This window comes from Accipiter gentilis, chromosome 19, assembly GCF_929443795.1.
Source record: "Accipiter gentilis chromosome 19, bAccGen1.1, whole genome shotgun sequence".
Lineage (NCBI taxonomy): Eukaryota > Metazoa > Chordata > Aves > Accipitriformes > Accipitridae > Astur > Astur gentilis.
The window spans coordinates 9573667-9587673 of NC_064898.1; positions in this window are offsets into that span (position 1 = coordinate 9573667).

Consider the following 14007-nt stretch of genomic DNA (forward strand, 5'->3'; position numbering starts at 1 on the left):
CCAGTTTGCTGCTTCAAAACCACCTTACCCTTCCCATCTTAATTTGAGTATCAAAGATTCCAATCAGTAGAGCTAAGTGTAACTGACCAATGATTGTTTTTAAGTAAGAATATTGATAAGGTTATATAATCAAAGGACCAATCATTATAAAGGTTAAATTTAAGAGTGAGCACAGTATGCATTTTTATGTAGAGAGCTTACGTAACAATGACCTGACAGAAAAACTCTACAAAACCTGATGGATTTTAATACTAAGTTGGACATGCCTTTGGAGGAGTGATCCCGCATGTCCCCAGCGCTGCAATAAACGAAGTGCCTCCTTCTTAACTTCTCATTGCTGTTAAGGAGTTTTATTCCGGATTTCGGTAACATAGAGGTGAAAAGGCATGTGTAGAAATTATATATATGTTTCGATATGTTTCTAAATCTTCCCCTTAGCTTGCCACTGTAATTAGCATCTTGCTTTGCCATGCCATGTTAGAAAGCTAAAGAGTACTAGCATGCCATGACAGGTCATGAGATAAAGTTGGTCTTGTGGCTACATTTTAGCCCTTGATGGAAAGCAACTGCTTTGACTTAGTAGTGAAGAGGTATTAACTCATGTCTGTGTTCACTTTTTGTTGTGTGAACATAGGACCTCCTGAAGGAAAATTTGAGAGAGTTTAACAGGACAGAAATAACACAAACTACCTTGTTTAAACTTCCTGTAAAGTTTACCCTCTGCTCTCTTGAATAGCCCAGTTCTTGCTCCACACACCAGACATCTTAAAGATTCCCTGTCCTCACTACTCAGGAGTTGTGTCTAGAAGACACAATTCTTAGGCCCCTCTTACTCGCACCAGTCTCCGAGAGGGCTGAGGAGTCACTACAGCCAACTGCTCGGCTTCCGTCCCTTTCCCTTTACTGTTGGTGATTTCAGTCAAAGTTTCATAACTAAATAACATTGAGGATCTGGTCCCCATGATGCCTCTTGAAAATAAGCTTTTGAAACTGGTGTTCAAGACACGGAAACATGCAGCAGGATAACCCTTCATTTTCCTCATAAAAAAATCAAATCCTTCTTGATTCGATACAAGTGTAGAATTCAAAATCATTGTGCTTTAAATCATGAGTTTGCAATTCTGGAAAATCTGATGTTCCTTTTTTTATTCCCTGATGTCATTGATTTTGTGTCCCCTTGCCTTTCTTTTCTTATTTTACTTTATCTGTTCTTATTTCAGAGAGCCTTAGCCCTGTTGCATTTTCTGGGGAGTGAATGTTCTGGTGTAGTAGTGCTGCCTAATGTCTGTACCAAAGTGTAAACAAAGCCAAACATTTGCATCTGAAATTTATGAGGCTCCTGATCTAGGGACTATTTTAATCATGGTGCTGCTTTCACAATCATTTTACTAAACTATTAAGAAAGAGAAAGAATCATTAGGAATGACTCTCAGGAATGTGAAAGAAACCCACCCTAAAACATTTTGCAAAGCACAACATTTGTTTTAAATAAAAGGAAATCCTGCCATGGCAATGCTGTGATTAAAATGCCATGAAAAGGCTTTAATAAACATCAGAGATGTCACAGGTATCTCTTGCTTTAATGACCACTGATTAATTATCATATGGAGCTTATGCTGAATGTTATTTGGACAAATTAGGAATTCTGCCTCAGGCCATCAGACACTGTATTCTTAGCGCTGCGCAAAATGGATGTGTGCAAAACAATGACAGGATCTGATTCAAAATGCTGAAAGCAAGCCAGAGCAACTGCTTGCATTGTAAATTGTCCCAGGGGCTTCATCTGCAGGAGGAAATTACAGGTTTGCAATTGGCCCACAGCACAGCTGTACCAGTGGGTTATGTGAGGGTTATGTAGTAGGCACAGAGGACACATTTTAACTCTAGAGCCTCTTGCCTCCTTTGGGTAAGGTTAGAAGATGGAGCTAAATGCCCCTGCTTCTGGTTTCTGGCACCTCAATTCTGAGAGACTGACAGCACATGCAGGTAATACAGTACTACGTACATATGTGTGCACTAAGGCACCTCTCAAGCAGTACAGGAGCTCAGACAGAGACACTTTGGTGCTGTTCCTGAAAGATCTTGTGCAGGCTGTGCTACGCAATTTTCATAGCTTGTTCTGAAGCTTATTTTATTGTCAGTATTTTCTCTCCTAATTCTTCACTGACATCATGCTTACAACACTCCCTAAAGTTCTGCAAAATATTCAGAATGAAATCAGCAAAATTCATATGCCAAGTTTAGGGATTAATCTGATAAATTGTGGGTGCAATTTACTTGTTTGTGCATGCAGAGACCGAGGAGACATGCTTGGTCTGCAGCCATGTAGATTTTTCCTCACTCCCATAAAACTTACAGAAATCTCAATTTCTAATTCTGCAAACCATTTTTAGCCCTGTGAATATCAACACAAGTCCTTCTGTTTTCTTACCATGCAGTTGTAATGAGCAATACCTTTAATCTTGTTTTCAATGGGCAGAGTTCAAACTGTAGCTCTGTTCTCCCAAGTATTTTAGCAAAGGTTATTGTCTTAGTGTGGCATGCTCCCCTGGCTGCATCTCATCAGTAATCTTTCTTTCTTAAGAAAGAGAAATAAACTCTTAAATCCTTCATGTAACTAAAGTCTCTGTTAAATCATTTCGGCATATTAAGAATAGAACAGTGAAACTCTTTCCCCTCTGTTATAATTTGAATTATTCTGTCTCTGCACTTACCATTGACCAATGTGCCTTTTCCTTCCCTTAGGGCATTTTCAGTGTAGTCTCTGTGTGATGATCTTTTTTCTGATGGCAAAAAGCAATACCTTTTCAAAGAGCAGGTCACTGTCATGGTTTGAGGAGGAGAGATTTTCTTTGTATTGACGGAGTTGGCGAGCCACTTCATCCACTGTTGGTGCCTCTTTGTCTTTCCAGGTCATTATTGCCAGCGTGTTGGCATGGGATGATGGTGCGCTCCATACAAACTTCTGCCACATGGGTCGTGTGCATTGGACTTCATCTGGATCTTTGGGTAACTGTGGGTTGTCTGGGTCATGATGAATTGTCTCTAGCACAGCTAATTCCCTCAGATATTGGATACCTCTTTTCATGGTGGTCTACTTGCTTGATTGACATATAACGTCTTCCTTAAAGGGGTACCTTTCCTTCACACTTGACAGGAGTTGCCTCCAGAGGCTGATGGCTTGTGTCCCTTTTCTAATTGCCTTGTCAATGCCACCTTCCCTGGCAAGCAATCCCAGCTCCTTGGCTTCCCTACCTTCTAATTCCAAGCTATTAGCCGCATTGTCCCAGCATCAGAGGAGCCAGGTGATAATATGCTCACCTATATAGTGGCCAAAATCTTTTCACAAATCCCGCAGCTCACTCAAGGATAGGGACCGGGTTATTACCTCTGGTTCTGCCTCTTCCTCCTGTTCTCGTGATGACCCTGGTTCACCTTCATCCTTCGCTAAGTGAACTGATTTTTTTGTATATTTCTTTTTATGTACAGGGGCAACTGATACTGGTGCATGTTGGTCCGCTGGTTCAGTTGCAGTATCGCTCGCCGGGTTTTGGATAACCACAGCGTCTGTTGCCAAGGTTTGGGTAGCAGCAGTGCTCGTTGCTGGGGCTGGAGGGGCCGCAGTGCCCGTTGCTGAGGTTTGGGTAGCAACAGTTCTTGTCGCAGGGGCTGAAAGGGCCGCAGTGCCCGTTGCTGAGGTTTGGGTAGCAACAGTTCTTGTCGCAGGGGCTGGAGGGGCCGCAGTGCCCGTTGCTGAGGTTTGGGTAGCCCCAGTTCTTGTTGCCGGGGCTGGAGGGGCCGCAGCGCCCGTTGCCAGAGTTTGGGTGACCACAGTGCTCATCGTTTTGTTGTTAGGTCCAGAGACCTTCTCTTCCCCTTGAGGGTCCTGAGTGGTGTCAAACAGGGCTCGATAGGCATGGGCCAGGCCCCAGCACATTGCAGTGATTTGTATCTCTCTGGAGCTGCTGGGGTGACAGCATACCTTTTCCAAATATTTAACTTGTTCTTCTGGATTCTGCACTTGTTCAGGGGTGAATTTCCAAAACACTGGAGGTGCCCACTTTTCTAGGTACTTGCCCATACTGCCCCACACACCCTGCCACTCATAATTATCCAGCCTTGGGGCAGATCTCTGGGTGATCTTCTTAAATAGTTGTTTAACCTTAAACGAGAGCTGAACCACATTCAGAAGCATGTTAATTCCTAGCAGTAGGGCCAGGACCGTGCTAGTCCCAACATTCCAGGAGTATTCAAATTTTCCAAAATTCTCAAACACCATTGTAACTGGACTGAAGGAGAAAGGAGAGGGGAAGAAAGGTACCCCACTCATAGACTGGCTTTCCAAGGAGGAAAGGTAAATGGTATAATTATTAATAGTTTCCCACAGATGGCTCCCACAGTATAAAGGTGACAATGCTGAGTGCAAATACTGGATTAATCCCACAGCCGATGACTTTAGCATACCATAAACCAGTGTTATACAATACATCAAAGTGAAAACCTTAATCCACCTCCCACAGATGATAAGCAGCAGAAGAGGGACTACATACAGCAAGCGAGGTGATACATAACAGCACTTTAAAAATCAGAGCAAAACCTCTAGGAACACATAAATCAACATAATGACCAGCGACTATTAGACCAATATAATGAATGCTTATAACAAATTTGTTTTAACAAGCTCTGGTCAGGTTTGTCATTATCTCAATCATTTGTGCCCCGTGTTGGGCGCCAAAATGGACTGTCATGGTTTAACCCCAGCCAGCAACTGAGCACCACGCAGCCGCTCACTCACTCCTCCCCACCCAAAGGGATGGGGGAGAAAATCAGGAAAAGAAGTAAAACTCCTGTGTTGAGATAAGAACGGTTTAATAGAACAGAAAAGAAGAAGCTAATAATGATAATGATAACACTAATAAAATGACAACAGTAGTAATAAAAGGATTGAATGTACAAATGATGCGCAGGGCAATTGCTCACCACCTGCTAACCGACACCCCGCCAGTCCCCGAGCGGCCATTCCCTGCCCCCACTTCCCAGTTCCTAAACTAGATGGGACGTCCCATGGTATGGAATACACCGTTGGCCAGTTTGGGTCAGGTGCCCTGGCTGTGTCCTGTGCCAACTTCTTGTGCCCTGGCTGGGCATGAGAAGCTGAAAAATCCTTGACCATAGTCTAAACACTACTGAGCAACAACTGAAAACATCAGTGTTATCAACATTCTTCGCATGCTGAACTCAAAACATAGCACTGTACCAGCTACTAGGAAGACAGTTAACTCTATCCCAGCTGAAACCAGGACAGTCACTTTGAGGGTACTTGGCCTATGCTTATGTTGTTATACTTGGGCACATTTTCCTTTTGTCATTGGGGTTTACAGCACAGTTAATATTTCTCCATGTTTAATCTTAAGTGATTGCCCAAATGTACACTCCTGGCACCACTTTTCACTGCAGAAGAGAGTGTACAGTTACTGCTGGTGCTGCCCAGCTCAGGTCCTTCCAGATGGTATAAATCGGAGCTACACAGCTGGTGCGTAGGTAGCTCAGGACCTGCTCACCTTGTTTGTAGTCATGCTCACACACAAATAACAGATCCAACTGTTGCCTGATGTTGCACTTTCTATATGTTAACAGAGATTCCCCCACCCAGCAAGTTGCTCACTCACCAGATAGCATCACTTCCACCATGACTGGGCAGGTGACATGTCTTACCCTGCTATGGCAACCTCCCAGCCCAGGGTGACCTTCTCCTGAGAGGCATAAAATGCTCCTGGTCCTGACCTATCCAGGGTCCACTAGGCCTACAGTGCTATTGGCTAGACAACAGTGCATCCCCTTTAATGATTTTCACCCAATGTTTCAGACTGGGCATGGGGAATATTTTGTTAGCCCAAAGGCTCAGTGAGTTCTTCTGCAGGGAGGCATTAGCCTGCACAGATATAGATAGCACTCTCTCCCTCCTGCAGGTTGCCAAGAACAAGCAAGCACTTGCTGCTAAAGGACAGCAAGCAACTTATCACTCAATAAGGACCAAGGCTTTCCTCATATGAAGGCTTCAGAGGTTTCATACAGGCACCTTATTCAAATGTCATCAGCACTTCATTGAGCGCTGCTGAAAACACTTCTCTCTGTGCCTCAGTCCCACATACAGTCACAGGACAACATGGTGAGACTGTGTTTGTCACAAGCAACAACTACAGCGCAGCTCACCCCTTTTTTGTGCCTGTGATACCTGATTACCTCAATTAATTTAATTTGTCTCTGTGAAGATTATTTGTCACTTAGTGCAAGTTATCCTCAGGTGTATTGCAGGTGTACTCCTGTAATTTGCTGTTAATTACTTGTTTACTTAAATAATGTTGCTAATAAGGGGGGGGGGGGGGGGAGGGAGAGAATCCCATTTAGGTACCTAAATAAAAGCCAGGTGTTTGGCCATATTTACCCTCACTAACTCCTGTTTTCACAGTTATAGAGTCATTAAAGGCTTTAACTATTGCTAGTATAAGTTTTTTACTAAAACCCAAGTGTTTAACAAGGTAACAAAAAAAAAAGTACTGAGCACTTCTGGTGTGCTGGTTTTAGCTGAGAGTTAAATATATTCATAGTATCTTGTATGGTGCTAATGTTTTGGATTTGTGATGAAAACAGTGTTGATAACACAGGGATGTTTTAGTTATTGCTGAGCCATGCTTACACAACACTAAGGTGTTTTATTCCTTGCACGCTGCCCCACCAGCGAGTAGGCTGGGGATGCACATGGAGCTGGGAGATGATGCAGCTGGGGCAGCAAACCTTAGCTGACCAAAGGGGTATTCCAGACCATATGATGTCATGCTCAGCAAAAAAAAGCTGGTGGGGAGAGAAGTTTGGAGTTATGGTGTTACGTGTGATGGATCCCTGCTTTCCTGGAGATGGCTGAACACCTGCCTGCCCATGGGAAGCAGTGAATAAATTCCTTGTTTTGCTTTGCTTGCGTATGTGTGGCTTTTGCTTTACCTGTTTAAATGCCTTTATCTCAACCCCCAAGTTTTCTCACTTTTACCTTTCTGATTCTCTCCCCCATCCCACTGTGGGGGCAGTGAGTGAGTGAGCAGCTGTGTGGTGCTGAGCTGCCTACTGGGTTAAACCACGACACCTGGACACCCAGCTCAGATAGCATGGTTCCCCTTTTCCCTCAGATTTTCATCAAGGCTTCACCCTGTCAGAGGAATAGTTTGTTGCTGATGTTGACAGAGAGAGATGAAACAGCTATGATAATTGTTTTATTCTAAGTACTCAGAGATACCAATCTACTGTTGGTTCAGCACACTGAATGGGCAGGGCTGATCGCTGGTCTGGTCTCTGCATGTTTATGGACATAAAGAAACTGTAATGCCTGTCTATAACTGTCAACAAACGTCTGAGTCTAATAGACAATCACTTTAGCTTTTAGCAGCACAGATGGACATAGAGCTGGTGGCTACTGCCTAACACCCAAGCAGAATCGTGGACTCTGCTGGAGGGTGCTTGGAAGATGTAAATGATCATATAGCAGCACCTGCTGCCATGTTGCAGGCCCTTGTGTGGCCCATGCAGAGCCACAGTGACACGGAGCTTTCCATAAAGCTGCAGATTTTCTGGACTGTGGTTGTACTGTAACACACAGCAGGGTAATAAATGTTCCGTGCTTTGGACTGGCATGGAGCAGCAGACAGCAGCTGTGCCAGACAGTAGGTTAAGATCAGCAATGAATGGTTCACAGCTGAAGCTTGTACCTTTTCAATGAACACAGGCTGGCAAGTAGTAGCTTTCTTAGCATTATTGTTAGTGTTAGCCTTCCCCAGTGCATCTACCAAGGTGTGTGACTGTTGTGGTCAGCATCACCATCTCTGGGCAGGGGAAAAGTGGTCAGCCAAACTTTTCTTAAGCACTAGGCAAGAGACTGACTTTAGTAGTACTTGATTCCTGAGGGATTTGCTTCAGTGAAGGTGTCTTTGGTGACTTCAAAATCTCTCCTGAAATGGCTTAAAACCAGTACTTGACCTATGTAAAAATATGCTAGTCTGGGCAATATGTTTAGGGCTTTAAATGTATTTAGATATATTATTTTTTTTTTTAACTAAAAAACTCTTCAGAACATCAAAACATATGTAAAGCTATTACTTTACAAGTGCATCCATCAGGTTAGGTCAGCAAGTGTTTTCCTCCAAACCTTCTCTTCCATGTGTCAAAAGGGAATAGAGACCTCTGTAGCTGTAAGAAACTGAGAAAAAAGGTCAATGCTTTGAATATCCTACTTTTCTGCAGTCTGTAGTGTTTATGCTTTAATATTTGTTCACTGCCACTTTGTAATGTTGCATTTATTCTGTTAAAGGCCATGGCTTTCTCTTCTCAAAGGCAGCTACTGCTGTTTGGCCGCTCTTTTTTGATGAGATTTATTCAGGCAGTCAGTGACCTTTCCTATACTCCCTATTGATTGTCTGGAATGGCTTGGCCTGACAAGGTGAAAATAGCTACAGTATTTTATTGTTTCTAGTACTTGTTTATTTACCTGGTTATGCAATGCACTTACAGACTGGCTGGCTGATTGATTTATTGCTGCTTTGTGCTGCTGCCAGCATCCTTCTGGGGAACAGGACTGGAAAAGGACCCTCTGCAGCTGAGAGTTTATGCCAGTGTCCATGCATTAACAAACTGCATGTAAGGCATTTCAGTCAAAACCATACCTTGTAACCCATGACTGTCCATTTGTCCAGGGTTTGTGATTGCAAACCGGGGCTTATACATGCTGCCAGCTGGCAGTGCAGTGAGTTACTGCTGAGACAGGCTTGTGTCAAAAACAGTATAAATGAAAAAGGGAAAATTGTAAAACATACTAAAACAGCCACTCTAACTTCTGTCACCACTATGTAACAACCTCTAAAAGAGCAAAGTGGACACACGACAAAACCATGTCTTCCTCCAGCAATGCTTGTTTCTGGGATTATTCTGTTAAGGCCTAGGAAAGAGATATCAGCTAACTGGACAGAGTGAGAATCTATGGCCAAAGTGTGACTGAAAAGTGTGAATGAATGGGTCAGACCTTATGGTGCCCTGGCAATCCAAGAATAAACCGGTTACAGTGATCCAGAAGCCACAACATGTCTTTTCACCTCTGCAGCTAACTTGGGACAGCTGATCCATATGAGCAGCATGAGTCCTTTGACAAGGGGTGAGTGAAGGTGAGGTCTGGCCCGTCACAGGGCAATAGGCCAGACAAACGCTGTTGTACAGCATGGTCTGCCATAGTCCCTGGTGTTCAGGAGCAGATGATGGCCACTGGAAGAGCAGAGACTCATATGGAACAAAGGAAAAGGAAGGTGGGGAATAGTTAGATTTGAGATCTGGGGAGTGGGCAGTAGTAAGCTTAGAGACTCTCGTGCTCCTCTCTCAGGTCAGATGTCTTTTCTCATACTTTTAGGCAAACAGTTATCAACTGATTGCTCAGGAAGGAATACTTTCTTCTAGTGACTCAGTCACCACGATACTCTGAAACATATGTACGTGCACCAACCCACATCTCTTATCCGTCTCATATCAATAAACACTAACGATGCAAAACTCTGGATGGTGTGCATGGAGGTCCTGTGTTACTCCTCTTGGCTGAAACTGCATATGAGGGTAACTAATGACAGTGGGGTAACATTGCATCTGGGATGACAGATCCCCAAAATCATTCTTAAAGATGATACCATCCCCTTAATGTTTGGGACCAGGATCCTTGAAACCCTCCAGGGAAAATTGCCTCTTAGCACTAAACAGGAAAAGAGAAGAACACCTCAGAGGAAGAACTATATCCTACTAGAGTTGCCTAGTTCCATCAGAGAAAGTTGAAGTCATGGTGTCTGTGGAAGAAGCTGGTTTAAGACCACAGTTCAACAAGTGAAATCCAAGCAAGGACAATCCAAGTACAGGACTTCTGAAAAATAGAGAAGAAACCTACTGGGATGATTTTGTGGGTCACAAGGAAAGTTATGGCTTCTTGATCAAAAGGTCTGTATTTAGGAAGAGGCCTAAGTTGGAGCGAAAGGTGCAAACTATTTAGCAAAGTCAGTGACAAGAGGACAATCTGTATCCAGAAGACCTGGAAGTGCAGCAGAATGTTCAGGTGGAGAAAAGGGAGCTTCTGTCTGGACAGGTGAACACAGTGGATGGCTCCATCTGTCAGAACTGAGGAAGTAATATGAAAGAACTAAGAAAAAGGGTATGAGGAGTCTTCAGAAGGTGTGAATGATAGCCCTTAATATTGGAAGCACCCTAATTCAGAGCTGCAGTTCCACTGATTTTCAGAAAAATCTCGACCTTTGCTACTGCCCAGATATTTTCTCATGCTCATCCTTTCTTAACAAGGATGTATAATGCATTTGCTCTGTGGCCGTATATCAGCAGCTTTGGTTTCCAGTACTGGTGCTTGGCTCCTTTCTCTGATGGATGAAATGCAGAGCGGTTGCACCAAAATCAGACAAAGTACTGCTGGGAAAAGATGCAGTCTTTCAATGCCCTCTTTGACACTTCTTCCCTAAGGCATCTGTGTACTCATTCCTGTAAGAGTGGCTTTACAGCTGTCTTTCAAGGTCAAAACGACACTGAGGCAGGAAATGCCTCACTTTCTCACTGGATGTAAATCTGAAGCCCAACTAACTTCGCAGGCTCAACACAGTCTGCGAGGAATGTCTCATGGGGGTAGCTCAGTTCAATTCAGAGAGAAGTGAACTGGCATAGCAACCTGCACAATGCTGCCAACATCAGAAAGGAGATAAACTGCTCAGGTGTCTACCAAAAATAGATATAATCCATCTCGGATGGGAATATGTGTTGTGCTGGAGAAGGTCACGTTTAGGGGGGACTGGTCCATTTTGGACCATTGTCAGTACCATCCACACCTGATTCGGTGGCAAGTTGCAGGATATCACTAGGCCATCTTTCTCTTCCTTTTTGTATGGAGATGCTCTTCGTTTTTCATAGCCTGACTTAGACTCTACCCAGTAACAGTTTTTGTATAAAGAGGTCATAACATATTTTTTTGCAACCAGTATTTGTACTACCTGCACCCCCACAATCCCCCTGCTCAATGTTCCCAAAAAAGTGAAATATGCTGTTTGTACTTCTAAAAGAATGAAGTTAGGACTCTCACTCTGCATCGCCAAGGTGATGCTCTCCATTTTCCTTCAACCTGAATTTGTAACGGTGCATGTGCTGCAAGTGATGCAAGTGTTCACAGAGTTAGGCCAGGCTGGATTTAAGGGTAAGTCAGTCACCAAAATTGGCATGACTTATATACCAGAAGTCCTAAGTGTATTTCCTATGGGCTTCTGAACTTTTAGCCTTTCCTGTCAATATGGGTCCTAAACCCCACTCAACGCACATGGGAACACCAACTGGTGTCCTCCACAGTCACTCTCCTCATACCTAGGTAAACATCAGATGAGCCTTTGGATGGAGACATATGGGTGGAAGTAACCTGGAAAAGACTCCTGCTTAAAGCACATCTCTGGCTGACTATGGGAGAGGTGGTCACTAAAGACTGTGTAGAAAGACACCATGTCCTTTTAAAAGATTTTAGCCCATCTGAAAGGCACATCAGTTATTGGGAATGGGACCTAGCTGTTAATTTTTTGGCATGTATGGGCTCTTACTTAATACCTCACAGGTTCTGCCTGAGATGCCCGGTTCCTTCCTTCCTCACCATGTTGCCTGCACACAGGGGGCCCCTGTGACAAGGCATCCTCGGCATGGGGACCTTCACCTGAGACATGGGACCAGGCACACATGTGAATTTATCACATGTCACTACATTTCAGTGTGTAGTGAATGCGCTCCAGCCAGGCATCCCAGTGCATAAAGTTGCATACTGAGAGGAGAATAACTTGAGAGATCTTCAGTTACTGTAGATACTAAATACCTGTCGCCCATCCATACACATTTTCATGCCAAGTGATCTCAATCAGCATCTGAAATTCAAAAAACCCCTCATCTCCTGGTTCTTCCCTGCACTTTGGTCTTCAGACAGTGCATGGTCACAACAGGTCTGGCAGTGTGGTTACAGCTGCAGAATATGCACCAGAGGTATTGGTCGCCTGTGACTTCTCGAGCGTGTGCCTTTGCAGTGCCACTTCCAGTCTTTGATCACTGGGTGGCACCAACAATATAATGAATCAGGGCCACTTCTCTAGCCTTTTCTTGTTCGAAGGGAGTTGTGATCCTGGGAGAGGTGAGGTGCTATCGGTTTGTTTGTTTATAGTCTTGATGCAGTGAATCTTAAGAAAAATATTATTCTAGCAGGAGACCTCAGGTAATGGTAGGATTAGGAGCAGGTGAGGATATAAGATAGGAAGAACTGTCTGTAAAGTTTGATTACTTCCACTGTGGAACTATTACAGCTGAAAAAACCCCCACCTGTGATTAAAGTTTTTTTTAATCCTGTTGTCATGAATAAACCTTCTCCTCAGGCAGAGAAAAGAAGAGACAGAAAAGCAGTGGAGATGTAGGGCCAGTCCCAGGCTCTGTGCCAGTGTTGTCCACATCTCAGAGACTGCTGGAGTCAGGAGTGGTCCTTGCAGCTCCCCTCCTCCCTCCATCTTCGGCTGCATTGCCACAAGCACCAGCCAGCAAAGTAGGACCTGAGTGAGAGGCAGAGCCCTTCCATCAGCAAGTTGTTCTTTCTCACACCTCATCTAACATGGGATGCTAATGGCATCCCTTTAGCAGATAAGGCCAAATTCTTTAGCAAAAATACTCTCCATGCAATTTTTTTTGTGGGAGCTTAGAGACAGAAGTTTCTAGATGCCAAACTGGAGGAATGCCATGTGCTCCTTATTGATTTCTAACTGCTGACCATGATAAATTCCAAGAGTGCAGCAACACAGAGCAGAAAGTCGCGGAGGAGCTGCCGTCTTATGGAGTACTTTGTATGCCTTCCTTAACATCTGCCATTTGTGACCAATGCCACTGAATGCAGTTATCCAATAAGATGCCAAAACCGTCAGCATTTCATTAAAATATGCTGCAGGGAGTAGTTCAGTAAACTACTTAGCATGCCAAATGCATAGTATGTGCCAACATATTTATCGTATAATGTTCTTAAGAGCTGCAAGCCTCTGTTCATTGGGAGTAATCAATTCCATTTTCATATGCAGTGGACCTTGAACCCTGCTCTGCACTCACATTGCAACAATTTAATTTTTTCAAGGGACGATCAGAGTAAGTAGATGCAGTACCTCTACCAGGAGCTTTGGCAGTAAGCTTTATTGATATTCTGGGCTAAAAAAGCCCCACAGATCTCTGCACACTGTGGGAAGGATCTAAAAATACATAATAAAAGCATGATTAGTACAGCATGCAACAAGGTGAGGTGTACATGCTGCTGAACAGAAATAAAGTCTTGGCAATGTAAAAGCAACAAAGCCAAAAAAAGTAATTCGGCAACAAAAGTATTAAACTCAGCCTTACTGCAATATGAAATAAAGGACAGTTATGTTTTTAGAGGAGCTGAAAGAATCTACCCTGGTGACTGGTAATTAATAGTTCAAGAAGACCTTCGGTCCCCTGTTCAACCTCTGGATTGCCTCATTAGACATTGTCAGTTTCTGCGACCTGCAAATCCTGTGTGTCAAAACGGCACTGTTTTTCATACGCTCAGTGACCTTTCCCATCTCTTGTATCCCTTCTTTCCTTTCTGTCTGACAACCCCACAGTGCTTACAGAGGCTCTGTTTCCAGGCAATTACTTGTTGGGCAGCTCTCCCACAGCTGAAATCGGGTGTCTCCTCTGATACTGAAAGCTAGGCAGCCCTTTGTTCAGCCAGGACTTGTGTACGTATTCAGCAGCCCTCCACAACCTCTCTCCACAGGAAGCCTGGCTCCTGAACTTTTTTTGCATCTTTACTTGGTATAAGGTGCTACCAAATAGTTGTAGTCAAAACCCAAGGCCAGCAGAGGGGCGTCAGCATATTCTTGAGCCTTGTGCCCCTAACCCTTCCCATCCCTG